The following is a 13686-nucleotide window of genomic DNA, read 5'->3' on the forward strand; positions in this document are numbered from 1 at the left end:
TAAAGGACAGACTGCAGGCATGGGTGGAGAGCGAGGAGGTGCTGGGGGAACTACAAAATGGGTTCCGAAAACAAAGAAGGTTAGAAGATAATCTGTTCTCATTGACGCAGTGTATTGAAATAGCAGAAAAGGAACACAGGCCCCTATGGCTTCATTTCTGGGTATCAAGGGAGCCTATGACAGTGTAATCCAAAAGGATTTGTGGGACATACTGGGCACTCTAGATGTGGAAGATGGAGTAAGAAATCTTTTAAAAGATATCTATAAAAGTAACAAGGTGCTTATAAAATGGGAAAACAAGGTATCTGGGCCTATAGAGATACAGCAGGGGCTTAGGCAGGGGTGCCCTCTGTCACCTCTGTTGTTCATGCTGTATTTACAAGGATTAGAGAAAAAATTAGAGAGGAGCGGACTTGGCTTCAACCTTTCCTATTTCAAGCAAGGATAATGGATTAAACAGTCATTACCAGGACCGATGTATGCGGATGACATTGTACTTATGGCCGACAGCAAGGAAGACTTGCAGAGATTAATGGACATCTGTGGTAAAGAGGGAGATAGCTTAGGTTTGAAGTTTAGTAAAGAAAAATCGGCAGTCATGACTTTTAATGATAATCAGGGCAGCGAGCATAGGATACAGGAGGTTACGCTGGAGGTGGTGGATAAGTACAAATATCTTGGAGTGTGGATAAACAATGGGGCTGAGTACCTAACGGAACATGAAAAATATGTGACGGCTAAAGGTAGCAGAAATGCAGCTGTGATGAAAAATAGGGCACTGTGGAATTACAATAGGTATGAAGTGGTGAGAGGGATTTGGAAAGGGGTGATGGTCCCTAGTTTGACTTTCGGCAATGCGGTCCTGTGCATGAGATCAGAGGTTCGAGCAAGGTTGGAAGTTAAGCAGCGAGGGGTAGGTAGACTGGCTCTGGGAGCACACGGAAATACACCAAATCAGGGGGTACAGGGTGACATGGGATGGACGTCATTCGAGGGCAGGGAAGCCAGCAGCAAGATAGAATTTGAGGAGCGATTGAGAGAAATTGCAGAAAAGCGGTGGGCAAGGAGAGTTTTCAGTTATTTGTACATGAGGAATGTTGATACAAAATGGAGGAAGCTGACCAGAAAACTGTCAATCAAATATTTGGACTGCAGGAGGGGTGCAAACCAGGAAACAGCGGTTAAGAAAAAGGTTAAGGAAACAGAGAGGGGTCTGTGGAAAACAGGGATGCAGACGAAATCAGCACTGGGAACATACCGAACTTTCAAGCAAGAAATTGCCAAAGAAAATATCTACGATAATTCTAGGGGAAGCTCTTTGTTGTCTGAAGCCAGGACGGGAGTATTGCAGACTAAGATGTATCGAGTCAAGTACCAAGGTATAGACACGTTGTGCTGTGCGTGTGGAGAAGAAGAGGAAACGGCTGAACACCTCATACTTTTTTGTAAAGGGCTTAACCCTACAGTGCAAGGCAACGGGGCTGATTTTTTCAAAGCATTGGGGTTTAGGGACAGTGAAGGCAAAATAGACTTTAAGCGGGTAAAAATAACCAAACAGAGGTTATCTGATTGGTGGATAAAATCAAGGCAGGGGTGAAATTTCACCCACCACAAAGTACAAAATATGTTAATAGTCATGGCTAGGTGGCGTATGCCACCGCCCGGTTTAAAGGGTTCAGCCTCATCCATCCATCCATCCATCCATCCATCCAGCAAAAAACAAAACAAAACAAGCAGATGCCCGGCGGGCTGCTCGGGCGTGCTCTCTTCAGCGGCGGACGCTGAAAGCAGACGACAAGCAGACGACACGGTGTTCACTTATTAGCGGGCACGCCGTAACGTTGTATTTTTAAAAGGCCGAAGAGGGCCTTAAAAATATCCAGACACCGACCAAAATGGTTTAAAAATATATATTTACTTTTCGGACGCCGATGTAAAATATATTTTACGGAACAAAAATATATTTTAAAATATATTTGTATGGATCTCTGCCGTTTATATATGCATCATCCCGACCAGACGGGCTTTTGTCATACTCTCAACCACTCTTGACTTCAACGTTGTATAGTTGGGTCTTTATTCTATGCATAGGTCGGCGCACTAACGAGTGCACTCACTCACACTCATTTCAGAGGCGTGAGTGCGAGTGAGTGCCAATGAGTGTGAGTGCAGGCGAGCGCGAATGAGTGCCCGTGAGTGTGAGTGGAAGTGTGTGCGAGTGCGACTGAGTGCCAGTGACTGTGAGTGGAAGTGAGTGCGAGTGCGAGTGAGTGCCAGTAAGTGCGAGTGAGTGCCAGTGAGTGTGAGTGAGTGCCAGTGAGCGTGTGTGGAGGTGAGTGCCAGTGAGAGTGAGTGCCAGTGAGTGTGAGTGCAGGTGAGTGCAAGTGTGAGTGAGTACCAGTGAGTGTGAGTGCCAGTGAGTGTGAGTGCCTGTGAGTGTGAGTGGAAGTGTGTGCGAGTGCGAGTGAGTGCCAGTGAGTGTGAGTGCAGGTGAGTGCGAGTGCAGGTGAGTGCGAGTGCAGGTGAGTGCGAGTGCGTGTGAGTGAAGGTGAGTGCGAGTGAGTGCCAGTGGAAGTGAGTGCGAGTGAGTGTGAGTGGAGGTGAGTACCAGTGAGTGCGAGTGAGTGCCAGTGAGCGTGTGTGGAGGTGAGTGCCAGTGAGTGTGAGTGGAAGTGAGAGCCAATGAGCATGAGTGGAAGTGCCTGTGAGTGTGAGTGGAGATGAGTGTGAACGTGACTGAGTGCTGTGTGAGTGGAGCTGAGTGTGAACGTGGTGAGTGCTTCTGGGTGTATAGAGGTGAGTGTGAACGTGAGTGTGAGTGCAGGTGAGTGTGAACAAGAGTGATCAGTGCTTGTGAGTGGAAGTGAGTGTGAACGTGGTGAGTGCTTGAACGATAAGCAGAGGTGATATCGGTTCACCTTGCTTGCAGAAAAATGGAGGCACGTTGTGTGTACAAGCTCACTCGCGGTGATCACTTATCGCACTAGCAGATTGTGCACGCCAAGATAGAAACCACTCACTATGGTTGTAATAATCCAAGGTTCAGGCATGAGTGAGACAATGTATTGTGAAGTGCCTCCGAGACTCCCACATCCACTTCGCCAGCCGCCCGACAGATGGCAGCACCTGTCTGGCATTCTCCACTGCTTTCCCGCCTTTAGCTTGGAGAGGAGAGCCGCGAGCAGAGTGTCTGCCCCGCTGCCATGAAGGACTGTTGTGTTGAGTCGCGCTGGCGCGCGTTAGCCCTTGTCTTGTTCTGTATGCCTTGCCAACATTAATAAAGACGTCGACCTGCGTCGACGTTCTGCCTTCATGCCCAGCCTCAAGCATCTCGCCCCAGCCTCGCCCTCACATTTGGCGCAGTCGACAGGATCTCGCCTTGCCGTTCGCTCACGCCGTGCCGCCGCTCCTGCCAAGCCCGCCTAGTTGCCGCCATTGTCTACCTCCCTGCTCCCGCGAAGTAAGCGCCATGCCGGGATTGAATTGGGCCGAAGTCGACGCTGCCACCGTCGCATGCTTCAGCACCGAGTTTCTGCAAACCGAGCTCATTCGCCGCGGAATCGACGCTACCGGGTCAAGAGATGACCTGATTCAACGTTTGACAGCATGCCTGGAGGAAGCTCGTGCACCGATTCCGAAAGCACCGAGACCGACCTCAGCGCCAGTTTCCTCGACCATAGTGCAATTCCCTGCCTCGCCCCTTACCCAGACGGTTTGTCAAGCAATTCCAGGTGCAACATCGCAAGTGTATGCGTCCGCCTCGTACGTCCCACTGCCACCGTGGTCCTACCCCACGCCGCCGCTCGTTTGCAACGCCGCAGCCGTGCCAACGCATGAAGTATTTTCGCCGCCACAGGAACCGCAGCCTTTTGTAACAGCACCCAGCTTTGTAACAGCTTCACGGTACCCCCAGCCACCATTTGGAGTGCCATTTTCGCCAATGTCACCGCAGTACCAGGCTGCTTCCTTGCCACAGCTGCAAGTGACAACCATGCCCGACTTATTGTCTACCCTGCCATTATTTGAGAACTGCCACAAGCAAAGTGCGCGTTTGTGGATTGAGGAGATTTAACGAACGCAGCAGCTAACTTCGTGGTCACCAGAAACAACCCGCCTCATCGCAGCAAGCAAGTTGAGAGGCACTGCGAAAAACTGGCACCTGACTCTTGGCGCGCAGTTCCCGACTTGGGATACGTGCGTAAAGCTTTCCTGGACGCATTCGCCGACGAGCTGACTCTACTGTAATGGCAGCAGCAAATTATGTCCCATGTACAGTCCAGCTCTCAGTCACTTCGCGACTATGCCTATGCAAAGCTTCGAGTAATCGAAAAATGTTCAGCGCCACTGACGGAGCCTCAGAAGGTGGAATATCTCCTGCACGGCATTCAGTGCGCGGGAACCGCAACAAGCATAGCAGCGCAACGCCCATCGTCAGTATCTGGCTTCATTGATATATGCGCCCAGCTTGACAGGGCTATGCAACATATGCAGATTGCAAGCAACCTGGCTGATTGTCCTGAGCAGACTCTTCACAGTCAAAATAACGGAACTACGCCTTCCAGACAAGTCTCTTCAGCGTCATTAATGCCTTCAGTGGCACCTACAACAGTCTGCAGTTTCAAGCACAGCCGTGAGCCCCCGTCCCGCCCTGCCAGTCCTCCACATAGCCGGCACATAGCAGATCTATCGCCTGCTGAGAAGGAAGCTCGGTACTCAGCTCTGTCACAACGTTATGGTGTCCCTGCGTTTCGCCCAGGACAGTCATTGAGCGAAGCTGTTTGCTTCAAGTGTCACGAAAAGGGCCACCTAGCATCGAAGTACCCAACAAAGCAAGAGACTGTCACACAGCAGTCGGCCACAGCTTCAACATCACTTCATGCAGCAGCCCCCTGCACTGCACACAAACCCTTTGGAAGACGGCCATGGCTCCCATCTGGAGTGTTCATTCTTTACAGCTGACATCACACTCTTGGGCTCCTACGACGCCTTCCCGGACACAGGGTCCAAGATAACTATATTGACCAAGTCTGCAATCAACAATCTTCCACTGATGCCCTGGGCACGTGAGCCCCTAGCCATTGTTGGTGGATCAAGTGTGCATCCCGAAGGCACGGCCTGCCTGAAGATTACAGTGGACCCCATAACAGCTCTTGTGGAAGCCGTTGTGATCAGCAATAATGTCTTGGCAGTGATACTGGGTGAAGATTGGTTTCGTGCCAGCAATACAAGACTTGTGTTCGAGCCTCCAAATCCAGCCGAAATCCATCATCTGGCCTCTGGTACAGTCATACAGGCGCACCAGAAGCTGTATCCACATGCCTCATGCGCAGTAATTCTTTGGCAGTCTTTCGTAGCTCAAAGTGCTGAAGGGCCATGTTCAGACAGTCTCCAGGAAGCACCTCTCCCAGGAATGGAGCACCTTTGGAAGCCTTTGTGCAAAAGCCTGCCAGAACAAGCCACTGTTGCACCAGAAGGTACAGTAGCCATAACAATTCATCCTGACCTTCCTCCCGCTTTTGTTGCAAAGGACCTATCAGACATACAACAAGCAGCTCTGGCTACGGCCCTTTCGGATCATCATCGCACATTTGTACACTCTTCGGTCCATGCTGAAGATATTATGCAAGACGCCGCCGGAGCATCATATTTTGCATGTCTGGACCTGCAACCTGCCTACTGGAAAGGCAGCCTGCAACCTGCAGATTATGTCAAGACAGCCTTCATCACACACAGTGGGACATACATGTGCACACGTATGCCCTCTGAACTCAAGAATGCTCCTTCAACATTGCAACGTGCTATGCAGCTCGTCCTGCAAGACCTTCAACCTCCTATAATGTCGGGCATCAGAGTCTACTTGGATGACATCCTTGTGTTTGTGTCCACCTTTGAAGACTTCTCGCCTGGCGTTACGTAGATCAGAAACTGCATCTGCTTTGCAGCTGAACGATCAGCGCCCAGTCAGACAGCGCAGACTGCCCACCCATCTACGAAGTGGACTTTTGAAAGTGCTGTGCTTGTGCCCCTTGCAATTTCTGTAGAGTTTGTCATTGCCTGATTTTGGCTTTAATCTATGTGGAACATTTATTGCCTTGCCTTGTCTGTTGCTATTTTGCCTGTCATATGCCTCTGTTTTCCTGCCTCGCCATTCATGCCTAGTATTGCCATACATTGCCTGTTGTCCATGTCTCGCGTTTTCTCCCCTTTGCCCAGCCTTACTTCACAATTGTAATCAAAGAGGACTTTGATCATAAAAGTGGGGCCGGATGTGAGGTGCTTCCGAGACTCCCACGACCACTTCGCCAGCCGCCCAGCAGATGGCAGCACCTGTATGGCATTCTCCCCTGCTTTCCCGCCTTTAGCTTGGAGAGGAGAGCCGTGAGCAGAGTGTCTGCCCCGCTGCCATGTAGGACTGTTGTGTTGAGTCGTGCTGGCGCGCGTTAGCCCTTGTATTGTTCTGTATGCCTTGCCAACATTAATAAAGACGTCGACCTGCATCGACGTTACTGCCTTCATGCCCAGCCTCAAGCATCTTGCCCCAGCCTCGCCCTCATAGTAGAATGAAATGAGCGGATATATTATATTGCGATAGCAATTATATGGACACTCCAAGCGAACTTCTGCCATGGTCGTGGACGTCGTTGTGATGTTCCGTATGAAGTCCAAACACGGTAAAATCGTTGCCGCATGCCGGCGATACGCTACGTATGCGAGTGCAAGCTTGCGAGGGTCAGCTGACACTTGCTGCTCAATCTCGCGCGCACGAGGGAAAAGGCGGGGTGGAAGTGCGCTGCTTCTGTCGCGCGTCAGGCACAGGGGGGGGGGGTCTTGCTCCGGCGGCGGCCGCATGGGTGTCATATCTCGAAAGCGATCTGCGACGTGGAAAAAGTGTGCGCCCGCACGGGCCTCCTCTTCAAAGCGATTTGCGACTCGAATAATGTTCAACTAGAGCCGGTAACTTCGTATGCGCTGTGTTTTCGACGTTTAGTTCGCTTTGAAGTGATAGGCCGCACGAAGGGCAATTTGCTCGCCGCTATACCTGCGCCTCCTTACTCCAGCATTCTGATAGCGAGTTTCCACGGTCATCGAGCGAGATGCGTTTATGTTTACCTGTGTGCACGTGACACCGTGCTTGTCTATTTAGTTAGTAGGCGAATGTTTACAAGCTTATCCGGCCCATTAAACTATACTATCCTTGCTTCGTATAGCTCTCTACTAACTTGCTATCACAGTCGAAGCTTCGCCTTTCAGGCGAAACTGCGACATTTTCTTTAATACTCCAGGGAATATGTATGGGCTGGAGCGCTGATGGCAGACATATCCAAATCATGACCGGCAAATTTTGCCATGACTTCCACTGAGTGAAGACGCTTCCCAGTCAAAAAAACCAATTGACTCCAATTGGGAAATTTTCAATTGGTACCAACTGGAAAATTTCCAGTCGTAAATTAGTACATAACTGAACGAATTGAACCAACTGGAATGTGACCAATTGGTTTTTGTTGGAGTGACCAATTGTACCCAATGGGTGCCAATTGGTTTGAAACCAATTGGTTAGAATGGCCAATTGCACCAGTGGGCAATACCAATACACATATATACCCCACAAAGCAAACCTAAATAGGATTCCAGCTGTCAGAAACAGGTTTGCTATAGCCTTAGTACTGCATGTATATAGTATAGCTATAACTCATACCAGTTTCCTTGAATGGGTTCATAAACTGAAAGTATGATTTCCCAGTTGGTTACATTCTAGTTAGTTGATTCGATCCTATTGGTAGTCCAATTAGACTCAGTTGGGAATGTAAGGCGGGCCTAGCTGGTTCAAACTGGCACGCGGTCGGGCACTCACCCGCCCGGAGAGTTACCTGCTGTGTCACTCGCCCACTCGACATGGTGTCAAAAGTGGGATCGGGACCATCGCGTCTCGCCTGATCCCGTACTTGCGGCTTCGACACACACGCTCTGGCCCTGCCACTCTCCGTCGAGGAAGTCAACTTTCCTTCGCCATGGCTACCGGTACAGGCTCTACCCGAACGCTCGCTGCTTCGTCGGCCGCTGCGTCTCTACATGGCATGGCCCAGCTGCGTCCACCACCGGCGTTTGACTTTGACAACCCCAGCTCCTGGCCCACATGGCTGCTGCAGTACGAGGACTACTCGTTCGCCACTGGACTTTACGCCGCTCCGACGGAGGTCCAGGTGCGCTCTATGCTCTACTGCATGGGCCCACAAGCCAGGGTGGTCCTCGCGTCCACCACGCTGGGAGACGCGGACCTGAAGGACGTCGTCGCCATAAAGAAGGCGTTCAACGACCACTTCGTCCACCCGCCGAATGAGCTGTACGAGTCTGCTCGCTTTCACCACCGTACGCAGCAGCCGGGTGAGTCGGCCGACGCATTCTACAGTGCGCTTCGGACGATGGTCAAGCGTTGCAACTATTCCTCGCCTGACATCGAAGAGCGTCTTGTCCGAGACCGTTTCCTCGTGGACTTGCTTGACCGCAAGCTCTCGGACCAGCTTTGTCAGAACCCGAGATTGACGTTGCATGAAGCGCTCACGCACGTTCGCCAGCACGAAGACGCCGATAACGAACGCAAGGCTCGTGACTCGGCCGATTCATCGACGCTCGCCATCGACGCTCGCCATCGACGCCGCTCGCGTTCGCAAGGAAAAGCCAGCGTCAGCGTCTCCTGATAGGACAACGCAGCAGCTGTGCCCATTCTGCGGACGCACATCGCATCCTCGCGCCGACTGTCCGGCTCGCAGAGCGTCCTGCAATTTTTGCCGCAAAAGTGGCCACTTCGAGAACGTGTGCCTTAAGAAGAAACGCGGCAGCAGGAAGCGCACACCGAAGCCTTCTGCCAGCTCCATCAAGCTACATGCAGTTGCGGGAGAGCGTCCGAACGCGAAGTTCGTCGAAGTACTCATCGATGGGTGTCCACTTTCCTTCAAGGTGGACTCTGGCGCCGAAGTTTCTATCGTACCCAGTACGTTCCCTGGCGTCTCCTCGAAGCTTCAAGACCCCAAAAGTGAATTGAAAGGCTCTGGCAACAACGTTCTACCGGTCTTAGGCACTTACGTTGCTACCTTGTTATGGCACGGCAAGTTCACCAAGCAGCTACTCTACGTCCTGGCAACCAAGACGGTCCCGCTGCTGGGCTTCCCGGCAATCCAGGCCTTGGGCGTCTGCACGTTTGTCAACCAAGTCTCGAGGACTCCACAGCCCTCGGGCGTCTTGCGTCTCGATACCAGCCTCTTCCGAGGACTTGAGACACTGGTGTCAAACTGCCCCACGTGCGCCGAAACCAGGGTGCAGCGCTCGGAACCTATGCTGCCGTCAGCCACTCCAACTCGGCCCTGGGAAGAGGTGGGCGTCGATCTGTTTTATTTGAACGGCCAGGACTACGTCCTTCTGGTGGATTACCGGTCACGCTTCCCAGAGGTCATCAGCCTGCGCTCGACGTCAGCACTGCGGTGATCAACGTCATCAAGAGCGTCTTCGCGCGCCACAGGATCCCAAGACTGGTGCGCAGCGATAATGGTCCTCAGTTTGCTGCAAGAGAGTTCTCCGCCTTCGCCGATTCCTATGGTTTCCGCCACGTCACTAGCAGCCCCCATTTTCCACAGTCCAACGGGGAGGTGGAACGGATGGTGAGGACGGTTAAGGACCTGGTGCGGAAGGCGGATGATCCATACCTTGCGCTCCTGGCATACCGCGACACTCCTGGGGCAAACGGAGTGAGCCCTGCTGGGCAGATGCCTACAGACCCGGGTACCGAAGGCGTCGCATCAGCTGTAGCCTACCTGGCCGCCGTCGGTCCCATTCACTCGGCGTGATCAAGATAACCGCAGGCGCCAAGCATCTGACTTCAATAGAAGACACGCGGCTCATGAACTGCGGCCTCTTCAGGCAGGCGAGCAGGTCTGGGTACGGGACGTCAACTCCCCCGCGATCGTCATGGGGCCAGCACGACACCCTCGCTCCTACGAGGTGGAGACTCCCACAGGTACGTGTACTCCAGCGCAATCGGATGCACCTAGTACCAACGACGGGACGTCCTGCGGAAGACACTACCAGTACAGCTGAAACTCCCATGGCGGCGCATACCGCCATGTCCCCAACAACGCCTGGAGCTGATCAAGCAGCCCAAGACCAGGAAACCGCATCGCCTCGGGAAAGCACCTCCTCTGCAGATGCACCCTGCGGTTCTCCTTCAACGCCAAGCTTCTCTAGGTTCGGCAGAAAGATACGCAGGCCGAGAAGGCTCGACCTATGAACGTTTTGTGCCGGACCAAGAGTTCCTCTGTTTTGTGGTTCTTATTTTAACAGAAGGGAGGATGTAGTGTACGGCAGTACCACGGGATGGCAGCACTGCATCCTCGGCTAGATAAGTGTTCAATAAACGCGGTCGGGCACTTGCCCGCCCGGAGAGTTACCTGCTGTGTCACTCGCCCGCTCGACAAGGTGTTCTTTCTGAGAAGGTGTCTTCTCAGAAAGAAGAGTCGCTTTAGGGCTCAGCATGTACATTGATTTCCACACTTGAGGTTATTTTGTTAACATGGCTTTCCCATCAGAGAGTGTATGTTAAAGTGACACCTAAATATTTATCCTGAAATGCACAAGTGAGAGGTGTGTCATTAACAATGTAAGTAAGCTGAGATATCTGTTTCTTTCTTACTGTTAGCGTTATAGATTTTTGGGCATTTAGAGACATCTGCCACTCCTGACAACAAGAAAAGGCAGAACTTTGTATATGGTGATTATCACTGTGATTAATTTCGCGGTACGAAATACAATAGTCAGCGAATAGACGGATGTTACCATGTAATCGGGAAGGCAAATCTTTTATGTATATTAAAAATAAAACTGGGTCCAAAACACTGCCTTGGCGTACTCTTCTCATGGTAGACATTGTCTTATAACACATGCTAGGCATGTAGATATGCTACATATTTTTAATGTGAGAAAAACTGCAAGGCTGGCCAGCAGCATATCGCAGCACCTTCGCCATCGGCGTCTGTCAAGCAAGGACGCCTGGTTACGTAAACGCGTCAACGCTACCGAATAGGGCGGGCACAGAAACTGGCCGTTGCCAAGATGCCGACGTGAATGGGATATTTCGAGGGTCTGCACAGCACGGATTTCATGGCGTTCTGCCCCCACAGCTGCACCACTCATTTCAAGCACAGAGCACAAATTGATGCCTCATGGCGTTCTGCCACCCACAGCTGCACCACTCGTTTCAAGCACAATACTCAAACCACACATTCAGCACTGAACCATGGGCGGTCAAAGCAGTCAGATTTTTGTGACTTGTAGAGAGCAGCACTTCTCTCGACGTCCGTTAAGCAAAGGCGGACACGGCGACGCCACATCGCGGTTCGCTGAACTGCGCTGCCGAGGCGCTACGCCACTTCGACATTTCAGTCGTCACCACCGCCGCATTGTCAAGGAACACGGATCACACAACGCAGATTCTGCATTGCCAGAGCTCACCGAGGCCAAAGCCGCACTGCCACACAAGCACTATTCACGGCTTTCCACCAATTAACACAGAACCTTCAACACAAGCAACGCAAGTACAATCACACACACATTTTGAACAACGCGCGGTCGGCGCGGCCGCCAAACAGAAGAAAAAAGAAAATGGTTATACGTCATCGAGGCGAGGCCCCGCCCCTATACGGATTTGTTGTGAAAACAGTCGCACGCTTGTATTTGTGAGCCCTTCAGTCACACAGCAACTGTTCTTGTCGGTGTCTGTTCGAGGGCTGTCGCTGCTACGCGCAGTGTGCCCTTGTTGGAAATTTGGTAGCCTAAGATGGGACGCAGGTGTTTTGTTGAGGACTGCAAAAGCGGGTACAAGTCTTGCAGGGAGAAGGTGAGCCTCTTCAAGGCTCCGAATGATCCTGAGCGTCTGCAAGCATGGGCTGCGGCGATTCCTGGGGGCGGCCGTCAGCTCACATCGAGAGATTACGTCTGCGAGAAGCACTTCACGAGCAATATGATAAGACGTGATAAATACTACGGTGAGTTTAGAGGCGAGGTAATCCTAGACCACCCGAAAAAACCTGGACTGCGTCCAGAGGCTGTTCCTTGCATCTTTCTTCCGTCTGCGGCATCTCTGACATCCTCAAAAAAGAAGCCGCCTGTACGAGAAGCGTCATCAAATACCAGTCATGCTACTGTTAAAAGATCAACAGGAACATCAACGGCAGTGGACGTCACTGATGTTGGCACAGCGTGTGAGGCCCATGAGCTTGAGGAAAATCAGCTCTATTTGCAGGCATGCGACGGCGATCTTCCATGTGCCACTACCAGTAGCTCCAACCCGCTATGCGCCTCAGAAAAGCAGTGCAAAGCTACCACCACTCCTGCGACAGACGTGCAGTCATGCGGTTCCTCGTCTGAACAGTGCTTGCTTCACAAACTAATGAAAGAGAAGCCTGTCAGCTTGCCGAGCCCAGCATGGAATCGCCATGAAATAAGCATGAAAGGCGTTGAAAGTATTTGTTTCGCAGAACTCTGGAAAGCTTCAGCAACTTCACCAGCTATTATGATCAAGAGTTTAGAGCTAGCAATGTGTGGAGAGGGGCTGAAAGTAAGCCAATATGTTTTCGAGCGCGAAGTGAGCAGTAAGGTGTTAAAATTTCCCTCTGGCCTATACGACGTCCCAGACATCACTGAATTGCTTGACTCGTTTCATAAAAGCGTTGTCTGCGGCGGCGGTCCTGCAAAGAGCAAGTTTCTCGGTATCCAATTAGAATGCGCCACAGTTGACGGACTCGGATTCTGGAGGCATAGAAATTGTTCCCTGCTTCTTCATGCTTCTGAAACACAATGCAGATCATGCAAATCCTTAGACAACACACTGCGTGTTCACAAAGCGCGGAAAGAAAAACGAGTAAAAGATGCACGCATACGACTTCCGGTGAGTCCCTCGAAGAGACCGAAGTTGGAAGCATTGCGAAGGCAGCATAAGTATATTCTAGGCACCGTAGTATTGCCTCCTACCGTTCAAAGTTAAAGCTCTAGGAAAGGAAGCAAGCACTCATCTATGAACTGCTGAAATATAAAGCGCAAGTTAAACACCTTGAAGACAACGAGGTGGAAGATCTGGCAAAGAAAGCGTGGCTCCCAGAAACGCACCACATGCTGTTAACGGAGTGCATAGCTGCCACGAAAGCTACGTCAAAACAGGGAAGGCGTTACACGCACAACTGGCTCCTACTGTGTCTCCTTCTGCACATTCGTTTGCCATCAAGCTACAGGTTTCTTCGGGAAAGCGACATATTGCCTTTGCTCTGTGTTAGAACCGTAAGGAAATACATCGCTACCATAGGGGTGAAATGTGGTTTTGATTTGGATTTCTTTGCGGCACTGAAAAAGAAATTAGATGATAAATCTAGCTTCCAAAGGCTTCCCTTCGACGAAGTGCAGGTAAGGGAGAGAAAATGTGTGGACTCGAAAACGCTAACCTACATCGGCCTCGTTGACTACTGTGAGGGTAGTGGTGAAATGTCTGCGTTGGCCAACCACGGACTTGTGTTTATGTTTAGTCTGTTCGGAGAAAATTATGCACAACCTATCGGGGTGTTTGCATCAAGGGGAGCGGCAAAGGGAACTGTTCTGAGCCAGTTGGTGCTGCAAGCGATAGTGATGTTGGAAAACACAGGCGCAATT

This window comes from Dermacentor silvarum, chromosome 11 (assembly GCF_013339745.2).
Source record: "Dermacentor silvarum isolate Dsil-2018 chromosome 11, BIME_Dsil_1.4, whole genome shotgun sequence".
In the NCBI taxonomy this organism is placed as follows: Eukaryota; Metazoa; Arthropoda; class Arachnida; order Ixodida; family Ixodidae; genus Dermacentor; species Dermacentor silvarum.